The sequence below is a fragment of the Octodon degus genome, unplaced genomic scaffold, assembly GCF_000260255.1.
Source record: "Octodon degus isolate 3935 unplaced genomic scaffold, OctDeg1.0 scaffold00038, whole genome shotgun sequence".
In the NCBI taxonomy this organism is placed as follows: domain Eukaryota; kingdom Metazoa; phylum Chordata; class Mammalia; order Rodentia; family Octodontidae; genus Octodon; species Octodon degus.
In genome coordinates, this window is record NW_004524614.1 from 3,312,683 (window position 1) to 3,325,330 (window position 12,648).

Consider the following 12,648-nt stretch of genomic DNA (forward strand, 5'->3'; position numbering starts at 1 on the left):
GGATGGAATTTTGGTCCCTGCACTTTGCCTAAACAGGGGTTTTAATCCGCTGAGCTATCTGGCCAGCCCCCGCTTAAATTTTTGATGTCTAACAATATTGAACATTTCTAAGTACAGTAAAGCTCTTGCCCAAGCATCATCTAACAATAAATTATCAGGAAAACAACTTCCTTGCTTTTGTCTCCTTGCATAACTGTGTGTTGGCCACATTTGTCCCGTATTATGGGATTACTTGGTTAGAGTAGACTTTAATCACAAGACCAAATCTGTGTTTTGTCTAAGAAACCTAAAGACTGAAAAAGCTGGAGGTCAGTTTCACCTTCATTCTTTCACTTACCCCATGTTGTCTACTAGACGCCAACAGTGCTCTAGTCTTGCAGGACATCAGGAGGAAGATACCTATTAGCCCGTGTCCTCACAGCCTCGTTCTTTGTCTGTAGTCCCAACTCTGTCTCTTTAAACTACAACAGTGCCTAATACCATGTGCATATCCAATAAGTCCTATAAAATCCAAGGGTGAGCCCTTCACATTTACAAAGTGACAGGTCTATGTCATCTTATATCTCACCCCCTCTTTTTATTCTCACAACAACCCTAGACTATGATTATTATTTCCATTTTCCAGATGAGGAACTTTGTTTTTAAGATGTGCAGCTCTCAGGCAGAACCAGGATTCTGGTTGGCCCTATTTGCCTCTGGCGTGCACATCTTCACCTTCACAGGGATTTGAACATGTACACCCCATCAAGCCCCTGAAACAATGAGAGAAGAAACTGAGAGCAGCAGGCTCGAGAAGAAGCTGATTTTGAGGCTGCAGGAGCAGAGTGGCCATCAGAAGATGGAGATTTGGTGGGGACTTGCATCCTGGAACTTTGTCCAACCTCTAGGCTTTCAGATCACACGAACAAGTAAATCTCCTTAGTCTGAACCATTTTGATTGATAGTTTGCTGTCTGAAACAGAAAACACTAGGCCAGATGGGCCTGAGTGCTTTCACCCCCAGCAACCTCTTTTGTTTACTAATTATATACAAATTGCTTATTTTCCCCAGAATATTTATTTATTTATTTATTTATTTATTTTTGTACTGGGGATTGAACCCAGGACCTTGCACTTGCTAGGTGAGCACTTATGCCACTGAGCTATTTCTCCAGCCCCAGAATAATATTTTTAATAAAATCTGAATTGATATTACCACACACCAGATGGAAATTAAACTTATCAATAGACTGACTTTCTGATGATTAGAAATATACACACATGCCTTTGTACATATTTGTTTCATCCTTCAGCTTCTGTGTTTATTTCCTTCCCTTTAGAGTTTCTGAAAGTCTACTCAAAAGGGAAACAGAGGCAGCATTTATTTCTTGGTGTTACATCTCAAGCATATTCTGTTGGCAAAGCCTTCTTAATGTTCATTTCTGAGCTCATTTATTTATTTAGGAGCTGCACAATTTATTTATTTAGGAGCTGCACAATCCCAGCCTTGTCCTCGTGGTGGAAAAGAGATTCTACCACATTCAGATAGCAATGACTGGTTTAGAAATGTTTTTTCTCAGGCCGAGCCAAATGTCTCTTCTGCATTCTTCATTATGTCTAAATGATGCTCTTATCCTTAAACAGAACCCACTTTCTCAGCCCACCAGGAAGCCCTTGATTTATTCCCCAGCCCCTGGGGCAGGAGGAAGCAAAAGTCTGAAGGCTAATCACACAGCCAGGTGAGCCTCCACTGAGCTGTGGCTTGGGGAAAAGGGTTTGGTGTTCTGCCCGCCTATTCACTAGGGACCTGCTGAGCCTGCCTGGAAATTCAGATGAGCAAGAACAAAAACGCTCAGAATCTTTCCCAAAGTGGACTTTAGAGGAGCTGTCATTGTCCTGACTACAGGAAACACTTACAAGGAGATAATGCCCATGGCACATATGGCTTGGAAAAGAGACCTGGGCCTGTGCAAGTGTTTGTAGTCCAGGGGCTCTGGCATCTATTATGGTCTGCTGCCCTAGCCAGTGGCTTAGATGATTAGTTTAAGACACAAATACAGTCAGCAAACAGGGTCACAGCACCAGGTGTCTGTAGGGAAGATGGGTGCAGCTGTGAGGCGGAAGTCTAACAGCACTAATCTTAAAGTGTTGGTCCTTCACTGAGACCTCCTGTGTGCCAGACAGCGGGTGAGCCTCCAGGAGTGTAGGGCGAATAAATGTGTGTGTTTGTTGGGCAGGCAGGGTACAGTAGGCTGTGCAGCAAGTCTAGCAGTAGTCTAAGTATGCTGTCTTTGTTTTGTGTTGCTATAAAAACACAGAGATAGGGTACTTCATAAACAAAAGAGGATTATTTGGCTTGTGGTCCTGGAGGTCTATTTGCATGGTGCCAGCATTCTGTTGTGGGCCCCCATGCTGTACACAGCAGAGCAGAGAAACAGGAAGAAAAATACTCACAAGTGGGAATGCACAAAATAGACTGGATACACAATAGGAAAGATCAATAAAAACAAAAGGATTTTTGCAAGGATAAACAAATCAATACACCTTTAACTACAATAACAAAAAAAGAAAGAGAAAACTCAAAATAAAAAGTGAAAGCAGGGGCTGGGGAGATAGCTCAGTGGTATAAGTGCCTGCCTGGCAAATGCAAGGACCTGGTTTTGATCCCTGGTACCACATGCCTTGCTGGCCCAAAACCCTGGGCACTCCATGTGGGTCACCAAAACAGGGCATGGTGGCGCACACCTATAATCCCAGCTCTGGGGAGGATCACTATGAATCTTAACTGTGTAGCAAGACCCTGTACCAAACAAATAAATGATTTTTTAAAAAGTGAAAGTAGCAATACTACAACAGAATATTGTACCACAGAAATATAAAAGACTGTAAAAAGTATGAATAATTATGTACAAATTAATCAGATAAATTGGGAGAAGTGGGTAAATTCCTGGATATATAAAACTACCAAGACTATATAATGAAGAAACAGAAAATCTGAATGGACCAAAAATGAGTAAGGAAATTGAATCAGTAATTAAGAAACCTGCCATCCAAGAAAAGCACAGGACCTGATGACTTCTCCACTGAATTCTACCAAATGCTTTAAGGGATACCAATCCATATCGCTAAGTCAGGGTTTACTAGAGAAACAAATATAATACAAGATACACAGATGTATAAGAAGTCGGATGAGGCATGCAGACACTGGAAGGGTTAGTCCAGGGTCTGGAGCTCACTACCGTGCATTGTGCAAGTCCATACAGGGGGCTGAGGAGTCTGTGACAGAAGGCTGAAGAGTCTAAAGGCTGAAGGATCCAAGTAGAAGCAGAAGAGCCTGCACTAGAAGCCCGGAGATGAGGCCCGAGCTAAAGGCAAGGACCAGTGCTCCTCCAAAGAACAGAAGCAAGCCTGCCCTACCTCATTCCCCCTTCATACCATCCGGGTGATGAGTCACCCTACAGTGGGTCCTCTGTACCCTAAGGTACAGCTGCCCCAGGGTGAGGGTGGAGGCTTTATACCCAGGGGTGTAGAGCTGCTGACCCAACCTAAACTTTCAACTTTTCCAGTTGACCCAATCACCCATTACACAGTCTTTTTACCCCTCCCCTATGATATATTAGTTGTCATGTTACTGGGACAAAATATATGATTAAAAAATGAGATAAATGTTTAAACTTTTAAAAAATGTATTAGGGACTGGGGAGATGGCTCAGTGGAATAAGTGCTTCCCTGGCAAGCTCAAGGACCTGAGTTCAATCCCCAGTTCTGCCAAAAAAAAAAAAAAAAAAAAAAAGAATCAGAAAAAAAATGTGTTATAGTAAAAGACACAGTGCCATTAAACTTCCTCAAAGTACACACACACACACACACACACACACACACACACTTCAAACACATTTATCCCATCTTTCTTGGCTCATTCTGAAGCAGTTCTGGAAGTCTTCTTTCATAAGTGTCTTTGAGTGCTGTGATTGCCTCCATGTCCTGAATCAACTTGAAATGCTTATTTTTCATGGCCTATTTACTTTTGGAAAGAGCCAGAAGTTGTACAGTGTCAGACCAGATCCTATAAACAAGATGGAAAAGAAGATACCATAATGTTTTCCCATGTGTCTTTCTATTGGATGACTCTGGACGGCAGCATTTGCTGAATTTTTAATCATACCACATGAAGACACAATTGAAGTCAAAGTCTGAACTCAAAGCAGACTTTCAGAACTGCTTCAGAACATGGCAAGAATGATGGGGAAAGTGTGTTAAAAGACAGAAAGGATACTGACAAAGACTCGCGGCAATGTGTCTTTCACCATCATGCTTTTAAATTTAAGCCTTTGCCATATATTTTGACCTATCCTTATACCCAGTGTCCACAACTTCAAGGAGACATTTATTTTGGCACACAGTTTCAGAGCTCCAGTCTATGATGGGCTGGCTCTAAGGCAGAAAAGGCATGGAGGGCGTCTGCTCAGTCCATGGCAGTCAGGACACAGAAAGAAAGGCAAGAATCAGAGAGGAAGGGTCAGGGATCAGAGATAGTCCCCAACTCAAACCTCACGACCTATTTCCTCCAACTAGGTTTTGTTTCTTAAAAGATCATTCAGCTATGAACTGACCAAAGGGCTAGTACATTAGTCAGGCTAGTGCCCACTGATGGGTCAGAACTCAAAGTTTCCTAGGCAACCTGCCCCAAACTCTCCCCCCTTAAGCCTAAAACTGCAGAACAAGTCCGCCTGATTTTGACCTGGACAGAACCACAGAAACTCTCCTTTTGTTAACATCAAAAGTACCCTCATAGACCTGGTTCCCCTGCCAAGATTAGCTCTCCCTCAGCTGTTCCAACTCACGAACACCCTCCCCAAAAACTGCTTAGAAGCTCTGTGCTTTGCCTTGCTCACTGCTGTCTTGGTCTGCTAGACAACCAGCCTGGTTGTTTCCTCCAATAAATCTTCTACTTGCATCAGAATGCTTGGCTTGGTCGCTTGTGTGGGTTCATACCTAACACCCACACAGTCCAACCACCTTCCAGGCTCTGTCAATCCAGGAAGACTGACAAACAACAGTAACTGACATAAGTGAAAGAAAAGTGGGAAATAACAGTAACTGACATAAGGGAAAGAAAAATGACCAAACTCATTCTATAAGTCTGGCCAGGCAAGGAGACTATGAGAAAAGTAAATTACAGTATTCTCAATGAATGTAGATATAAAAGTGCTGAACAAATACATGCAGGCCAATAGCACATAGAAAGGACTGTTCAACTGATCAAGTAGAATAGCTTATTGGCCCAGCAAAGAGGCCCACATGTGGGAGGGCCTCCGGTAGAGTTTCCAGAAGAGAACCGGGTGAATATTCACCTGTGGGGTGGAAATCAAGGTTCCTCTAGTAGCCGAATTGCTCTGAGAAAAGGCCCCATAAGGCACATGGGTGGGAGGTGAGGCTCAGGAGAAAGGGCCAGTAATGCTTTAAGCCACTGAGCTCCAACACGTGATTCACAGATTTCAGAGATGAGTGGAGAGCCAGGTGGGCAAGACAGGTGGCGAAGGCCAGGCAGGAGCTGAGCAGGGCAAAGGGCCCTGTGATGAGGGAAAGGTAAAGAGGCCAGAGAAGAGCAAAGAAGCTGAAGTGTCTGGTTGTAGTGGTGGAGTGTGTGTGTGTGTGTGTGTGTGTGTGTGTGTGTGTATGTGCATGCATGCATGTGTGCTTATTACAGATGGTTAAATTAGGTAGAAATTAATAGGCAGTCAGACAAGGACAGGTCCTCAAGGAAGTCAGTGTGAGAACAAAATCAAACTCGGAACTTTAGGTGCACCTGATCAAGGCAGAGCCTTGAGATAAAGTCACAATGGCCAGCCCATCCTAAAGGATGAATGGAACCTTCAGATTAAAAGTGGACTTCTGAGTTATAGCCAGCCTGACACACAAACAACGTGGGTCATAACCAGAATTTTAGTTTTCACTTATGACCAGAGTCCTGAGTTATGACCCAAATGCCAGCTGCTTGTGCTTCCAGATGACTCAGATACAGATTTAACCTTGAAGGAGTCCTGGAAGGAACATTATAGCACCTTGTCCTGTATAGGGTTCATTGAGCAACCCTGGGCCACTGTCTCTCTAAGGACACTGAGGTCTGCCTGTGTATAGGAGAAAGACTTTGAAGGCTGTGTGGAGGAGCCTGAGCCTTCAACGGCCAGTTTGAGTTACCAGGAGCCCTCAGGAACCATGGGATTCATAAGTCACTGTATACTATAATTGCCATTCCCAGTCCACTAGGTCCAGATGTGCATCAGAACACCTGGACCAATCCCTTCATCCAAATGTTCCTATTTTATTTTAGGGGTCACAAATAAGCTGAGGTTAATGGTACTAGCCATATGACCTTGCTATATGCCTCAATTCCCTATGGATTAATATTAGCAAAGCAGCTAGACTTGTGATTTTAGTGGATAATTACAATTTAACCCATATTGTACTCACATTTTAACCGTGCTATATAAATTAACCCCAACAAAGGGTCTCAATGACAATCTATCTCATTCCCTTGTTGTCTCTTAGAAGCTACTCCTATTCCCCAATGTTATGGCTTGCATTTGGATGTCCCCCTAAAGCCTCATGCAGTCATAGGTTCGGCTTTTCAGAGGTGGCTGGATGTAGGGTTTATGATACTGGGATTAAGAGTGGGATGCTTGATCAAGGGTGTGTGATTACTCATTAGTCTACTGATTGGCTGGATGTGGATACTGGGAAGACCCATCCTGGGTGTGAGTGCCATGTGCCCCAAGGGTGTGTAGTCTAACTAGAATTTAAGGGACAGAGAGAGGGCTACTGCCATTACTTGCTGCTCCTTTGCTACTTTATTGGCTTGTGCCTTATGCCTCCCATTAGCTGCTTCTCCTCTGTCATACCACTCTGCCCTGCAGCTGTGCCTTGGTTACAGCCAACTATGAACTGAAACCTCTACAAACTGAGTCAAAACCTTTTCTCCTTTAACTCTGGGTTTTCAGTATTTTGTCTCAGCAACAAAAAAAGAAACCAGGACACCCAAAACAACTTTTTCTGCGCTTAACATCTTTCATCCTTTGAAATTCATTCGTGGATTTCAGGGGATAGGAACCGGGCACATTTGACATTCAGCAGATTAGGAGTTACAAAACTCTCCTATGTCAGTTTCATACCTCTGCAAGCATGCAGAAGCCCAGAAGCCTGTGGGCCTATCACCTCCCTGCCCTCCCCTGAATTACAGTCTAACCCAGCTGTACTTTACAGCTGCCCAGAAAGTGCATCTAAAGCAAGGGTCACTTCCCCATCCCAGCACCAGATCCTAAGTTGAGGGCCCAGAGGTTGGTGGTTTAAATTCTCCCGCAGTTAGTCCAGTGTGTGGAAGTGGTGAAGAACGCTGCTTGAGGGACTGAGGGTACAGGAAGGGACACTGCCAACTGGTGGAGGATGGGGTGTGGGTGAAAAACAGGGATGCTCAGGAGTTCAGGCAGAAAGCTGGCTGGCTCCAGCGCTGCACCCTAGTCCACTAGAGCAGGTAGGTGCTTGGCCCACCTGCATCCCAGGAAAGCAAAGGCTGAGGACAGCCTGGCACTTGAGAGAAAGGTACAGGCCTCTCGGAGCTGCTCGGGGGGACTCTGCAGCCAGGGACGGGGAGCACAGAACTGAGGTAGGATATGAAAGTGAAATATACCTAAAAAGGGAACAATAAGAAGAAGCTCCCACAGAAATAATAACTAAAAAGTGCATAAAATTATACTTTTAAGAAGACTGCAACTTTTGGGCTTCAAAGTTAGCCAAGGTGATTTATATCAGGATTTAAACTGAGGCATCTTTTTTATGTATCTAGTACCAAGTCTCACTACACAGATCAGACTCATAGGGATCCTCCTGTTTTTAGCTTCTCAAGCACTGGGATTACAGACATGTGCCACCATGCACAGTCTCTATCTCAGTCCCAGCATGCCCCAGGGGTGGGCCCAGCACAGCACACCAGAGACTGAACCTCAGTCCCTGTGCTTGCCTAAGCAGGTGCTTTAGTCCACTGAACTATCTGGCTGGCCTTGAGGCATCTTTTTTTAAGGACCCATCACACTCAATTTTTTTAGGACTATTCAAAGTCCATGAATTGGCTTAATTGAGAAAGTAAAGAGCAAAATCTTGGTCCTAAAATAAAGGAACAGGTTAAGAAAATCTCATGAATATTTAAATTACCTGTTAAAAAATAAATAAACCAGAGCTCCATGCCTATTAAGTGGGCTATTACCCTTGAAGGGTGAGGTTAACGTTTTCCTGGGGCTTTCTACCCCTTCAAGGGAGACATAAATGTTCCTTGTTCCAGTACATAAATTTTTCTTTCTCTCTATTGTAAGGCCCTGCACTCTATTTCTTTGAGTGTGTACCTTTTAATTTCTGTACAAAAAAACAAAAAAACAGACCACCTTTCCTGAATCTCTGACTAGTCCTGAAAATTCTTTTTCACAATAGGAGTTGGCACAAGTACAAACTTGCTGTACTCTACAAAAGGGCACATTAGGCTCCTTATTTCAGCTTCCGGGGCATCCCCAGATCCAGCCCAGGACAGGGCCATAAGGCCTGGGTTCCTACCCAATCCCCTCCTACCCCACCCCCTCCCCGGCAGCAGCTCTGCAGTGCAGGCTCTCAGAACCTTGCTGTCCTTCCCCGGGTAAAGCCGATAAAACTAGGGAGGATTCTGATGTAACCATGTTTCAGGAAGCTCAGGTCTTGGTATTTGCATTTTTGTGACCTTAAAATTAGTATTTTAAATCTGTATTGTATCTTGTAGAAGTGAGGTAAAGTCTTGATTGCATATATCTTCCAAACCTTGTTTGCTCCTAATTCTGCAGGGAGGCCTGCTTATTCCCATAAACAAAATCCACAGATAATCACTCAGCTGGGAGTTGCCAAGGAGCCTAGTGTCAGGTTCCTTTAGACCATTCAGGCTGCAAAGATTAGGCAGCAGGAGGGAGGGAAGGAAACAACTAGCGGCTGCAATCATTCCCGTCTCCAGTTCAAAAATGTAGATGCCTGGGTTGGCCCAGAAATCTGTATTTTTAATTCTGAAAGGGATTCTGCTGTAGCAAGACTTGGGAGTCTGTGGTTGAGAGGACCCACTAACAGAAAATCAGTTCCACCTCCTGAGAGCAAGGGATAGGAAGGAAAAGAGAAGAGTGAGAAGCCCCAAGCTGGGTTCCAGGCTGCCCTGTGTTTACCCACTCTGACACAGTAGAACCGGACAACAGATTCTCTGTTTCCTTTTAAAAATATATCAGATTTTGTGGGACTTGAATTGATTTTTTTCTTTCTCACCTTATCCTACCCCACCCCCACCACTGTTGAGGATTGAACCCAAGACCCTGCGAGTGCTAGACAAGTGCTCTATCACTGAGCTACAAACTCAGTTGAAAGATGAATTCTTATTTTTAATATGAAAGCATTTTTTTAAAGGAATTGGAATCAGTCTTTAGAGAAGAGTTGTGATGTCTTTAACATCTCCAGTTCTTGGAAGATTTTGACAGGATCTTCCATGCAATTCTCTCATCTTTTTATCTCCTCTGATATAGCAAGGAGCCTTGAGCCAGAGGCTGTTCTCTCTCTACCCACTCTCTGAAATCCCTTCTCTGACTCTCTGCTCTTTCGGTCCCTAGAAATATAATAATCAAGTTTAAAATTTGGCAGCATATTAAAATCACTGAGGCACTTTCATACAGTACTGACACCCAGGACAACTGACGAGAATTCTTGGTGGAAAAGCATAGGGATGCAGATTTTCAATGACTGCATGTATAATGCTTCCAAGATGATAGTAATGCACAAGAAGGTTGGAGCCATCAAGCAGGGACATCCCACCACAGGGGTGACTGTGTCTTCAGGTTCTTCTACACCCAGGTCGATAGAACAAGACCTTGTTGAGTCTCTGTGTTGCCAGTTCTCTGCCTCAGCATCCATACCAGCATTTTAGATGCAACAGATCAATATTTACAGAATCAAGCATCAAGCATATTGTAGAAGAGAAAGGAAAAGTCAAGCCACGTGACACCACCGCAACCCCACACCCTTGACCTAAGTCAAATCTACTGAGATTCTATTTCTCATTTACAGAGTGAGGTTGGCATTTTTCTTCAACCAATATATTGGAAAGTGGATCAAGTCAGATAACATATGTGGATTTGTCTTATAAAGTGGCACATAAATTAAATGGATTTAAGGTTTTATATGTAGGAGTTTGCATCTTCAAGAAAAAATATGCTAATTCTTTCCTAAATAATGTGTAGAGTCAATGCAATATGAAAACCAGTCAAAATGCCAGCAAGCTTTTCATAGATATTAACAAGCCAGTTCTAAAGTTTTCAAGAAAATTCTAGAATAACAAAGAAGATGCAAACTTTGGGCTCACATTATCTGATCACAAAGCAACAGTGGTCAGATAGTGTGGTATCTCTACAAAGTTCAATGAAACACAGAAGAAAAAAACAGACCTACATATTTATGGCCATCTGATCATTTTGCAATCTTTTATTATTTTTATTAGCATATATTTGCTATACATAATGATCACATTCATCATAGGGCATGTGTATCTGTGTATATCTTAATTTTTCTTTTTATCCCCATTTTCCTTCCCTCCCTTCAACCCTTTTTCGCCTACCCATTGAAACAAAAGCTTTGTTGCCATTTTTCTCATCATTCTTGTTCTCTTTTCCCTTCCCTTCCTTCCTCCTGCCCTGTTCCCCTTGCATTTGAACATGGTCTTCCTACTTAACATCCTCTACCCTCTGCTTTGCTTATATACCCTTTGGGTTTCTCACACTAGAAAAACAGTGCAATTTTTAAACTTGCGTGTCTTATTTATTTAATTTAAAATTATGGTCTCAAGATGCATCTGACCTAAAAATGACTTGAGTTTAACCTTTATGATGGCTGAGTAGTGCTTCATCATACATAAGTATTACATTTTGTGTATTCTTTCTTTTGTTGATGGGCACATGAGCTATTTCTGAGATGTAGATATTACAAATTTTACTGCTATAAACATGCATGTTACTGTCATATGATGCTTTTAACACTTTTGGAAAGAAACCCAGAAGGGAAACATCTGGATCACATGGAACCTCTAATTTTACTTTTTTGAGGAATCTCCATGCTGATTTCCAGTGGTTCACCCTCCTATGGAAAGAGTTTTATTTTTCCCATAGCAGCTTTTGTTATTGATCGGTATATTGATAATAGCCATTCTTTCTGGAGTAAGGTGGAATCTTAATGTTGGACTGTGTGTTTGTTTGTTTTTGAGACAGAATCTTACTATGTAGTTCAAGCTGGGCTTGGATTTACTATGTAGTCCAGGCTGGCCTTGAACTCCCGGTCATCCTCCTGTCTTAATCTCCCCACAGTTGTGTGCCACCACACAGGGCTTGCTATTGTTTTGATTTGTGTTTCTCAAATGACCAGTGATAATGAACATTTGTTACATCTTTATTTGCTGTTTGCACTTCTTCATCTGAGACATGTATTCATTTCAGATGCCCATTTTAGGCTGGGTCTCTAAATTTGGGGATCTGATATTTTAAAGTTATTTATGTATTTCCTTTTTCTTTTTTTTCCATAATTTTGTATTTCCTTTTTCTTGATGCTATTGTGAAAGGTGTTGTTTCTCTAATTTCTCTTCCAATGAGTTTGTTATATGTGTAGAGCAATGCTATTGATTTTTGAGTGTTGACTTTGTATCTTTCTATGCTATTCAATTTGGTTATTAAACCTAGGAGTTTTTTGATGAAGTCTTTTATGTAAAGAATAATATTATCACAAATAATGATCATTTAGCTTCTTTCTTTCCTACCTTATTCCTTTTAAAATTTTGGTTTCTTTTAAGTTTTTGTTGTTTCTTTTTTTTCTCTCCTATTTTCTTTACCAGTTTCTCATAATTTGGATTATTTTCCTTTGTTGTTCAGCCTTGCTTCTAATATTTTTCTTATTTCTGTACTTTCCTCTTACTCCTTTTAAAATTTTCTCTCCTAAGGGTAAAATCTTCCTATTAAGTTAATATTTACTACAAATAATTTTCTGATTTGTCTTTAAATTTGATATACAAGTATAAATTTGCATTTATGGTTAACAGTGGCACCTTATTAGTTGTCACAGTTAGCTATTTCCAGTCTGTGTTGGTGCTATTATTATCATCACTGATTGTACTACTTCAGCAAAAGTGAAATAGTTGTGATCAACGGATCTGCCTGCCTTGTGAACCAGCACCAGGTTGTCTCAGGAGCATAAACAATGCCACGGGCCAGTGACAAAGGACTGGGTGGGAGGCTACACAGGCTGTACACTTTCATCCTTAACAAACAGAAAAGCCAGGATCCTGGGACGGACTAAAAGGTCAAAAGCCACCTATGCCTAGAAGACACCTCTGAAAAGCAGTCATTTCCTAAAGAGATCACAACACTAGTGATAAAACTACCTACCACAAGCAATTTACAAGTGTCAATGCAGAAGACAAATTAAAAAAAAAAAAAAGAAAATTAGAGAACAGAAATGAAAGATGAAACCCAACATGCCCCTCTGGTCCAAGGTAAAGCCTATGAGAATTGAAGTAGAGGAAACCAAAAGCCACCCAGGTGAATAAGTAAATGATTTTTATGAAATAGTAGAAGTGGAA

At 42.0% G+C, this 12,648-nt stretch overlaps 1 pseudogene; it reads right to left on the reverse strand.

The window, feature by feature from the left end:
- LOC111816721 overlaps positions 1 to 9,941 on the reverse strand; it is an 18,898-nt pseudogene extending 8,957 nt beyond the window's left edge.
- Between the last annotated feature and the right edge of the window lie 2,707 nt (positions 9,942 to 12,648).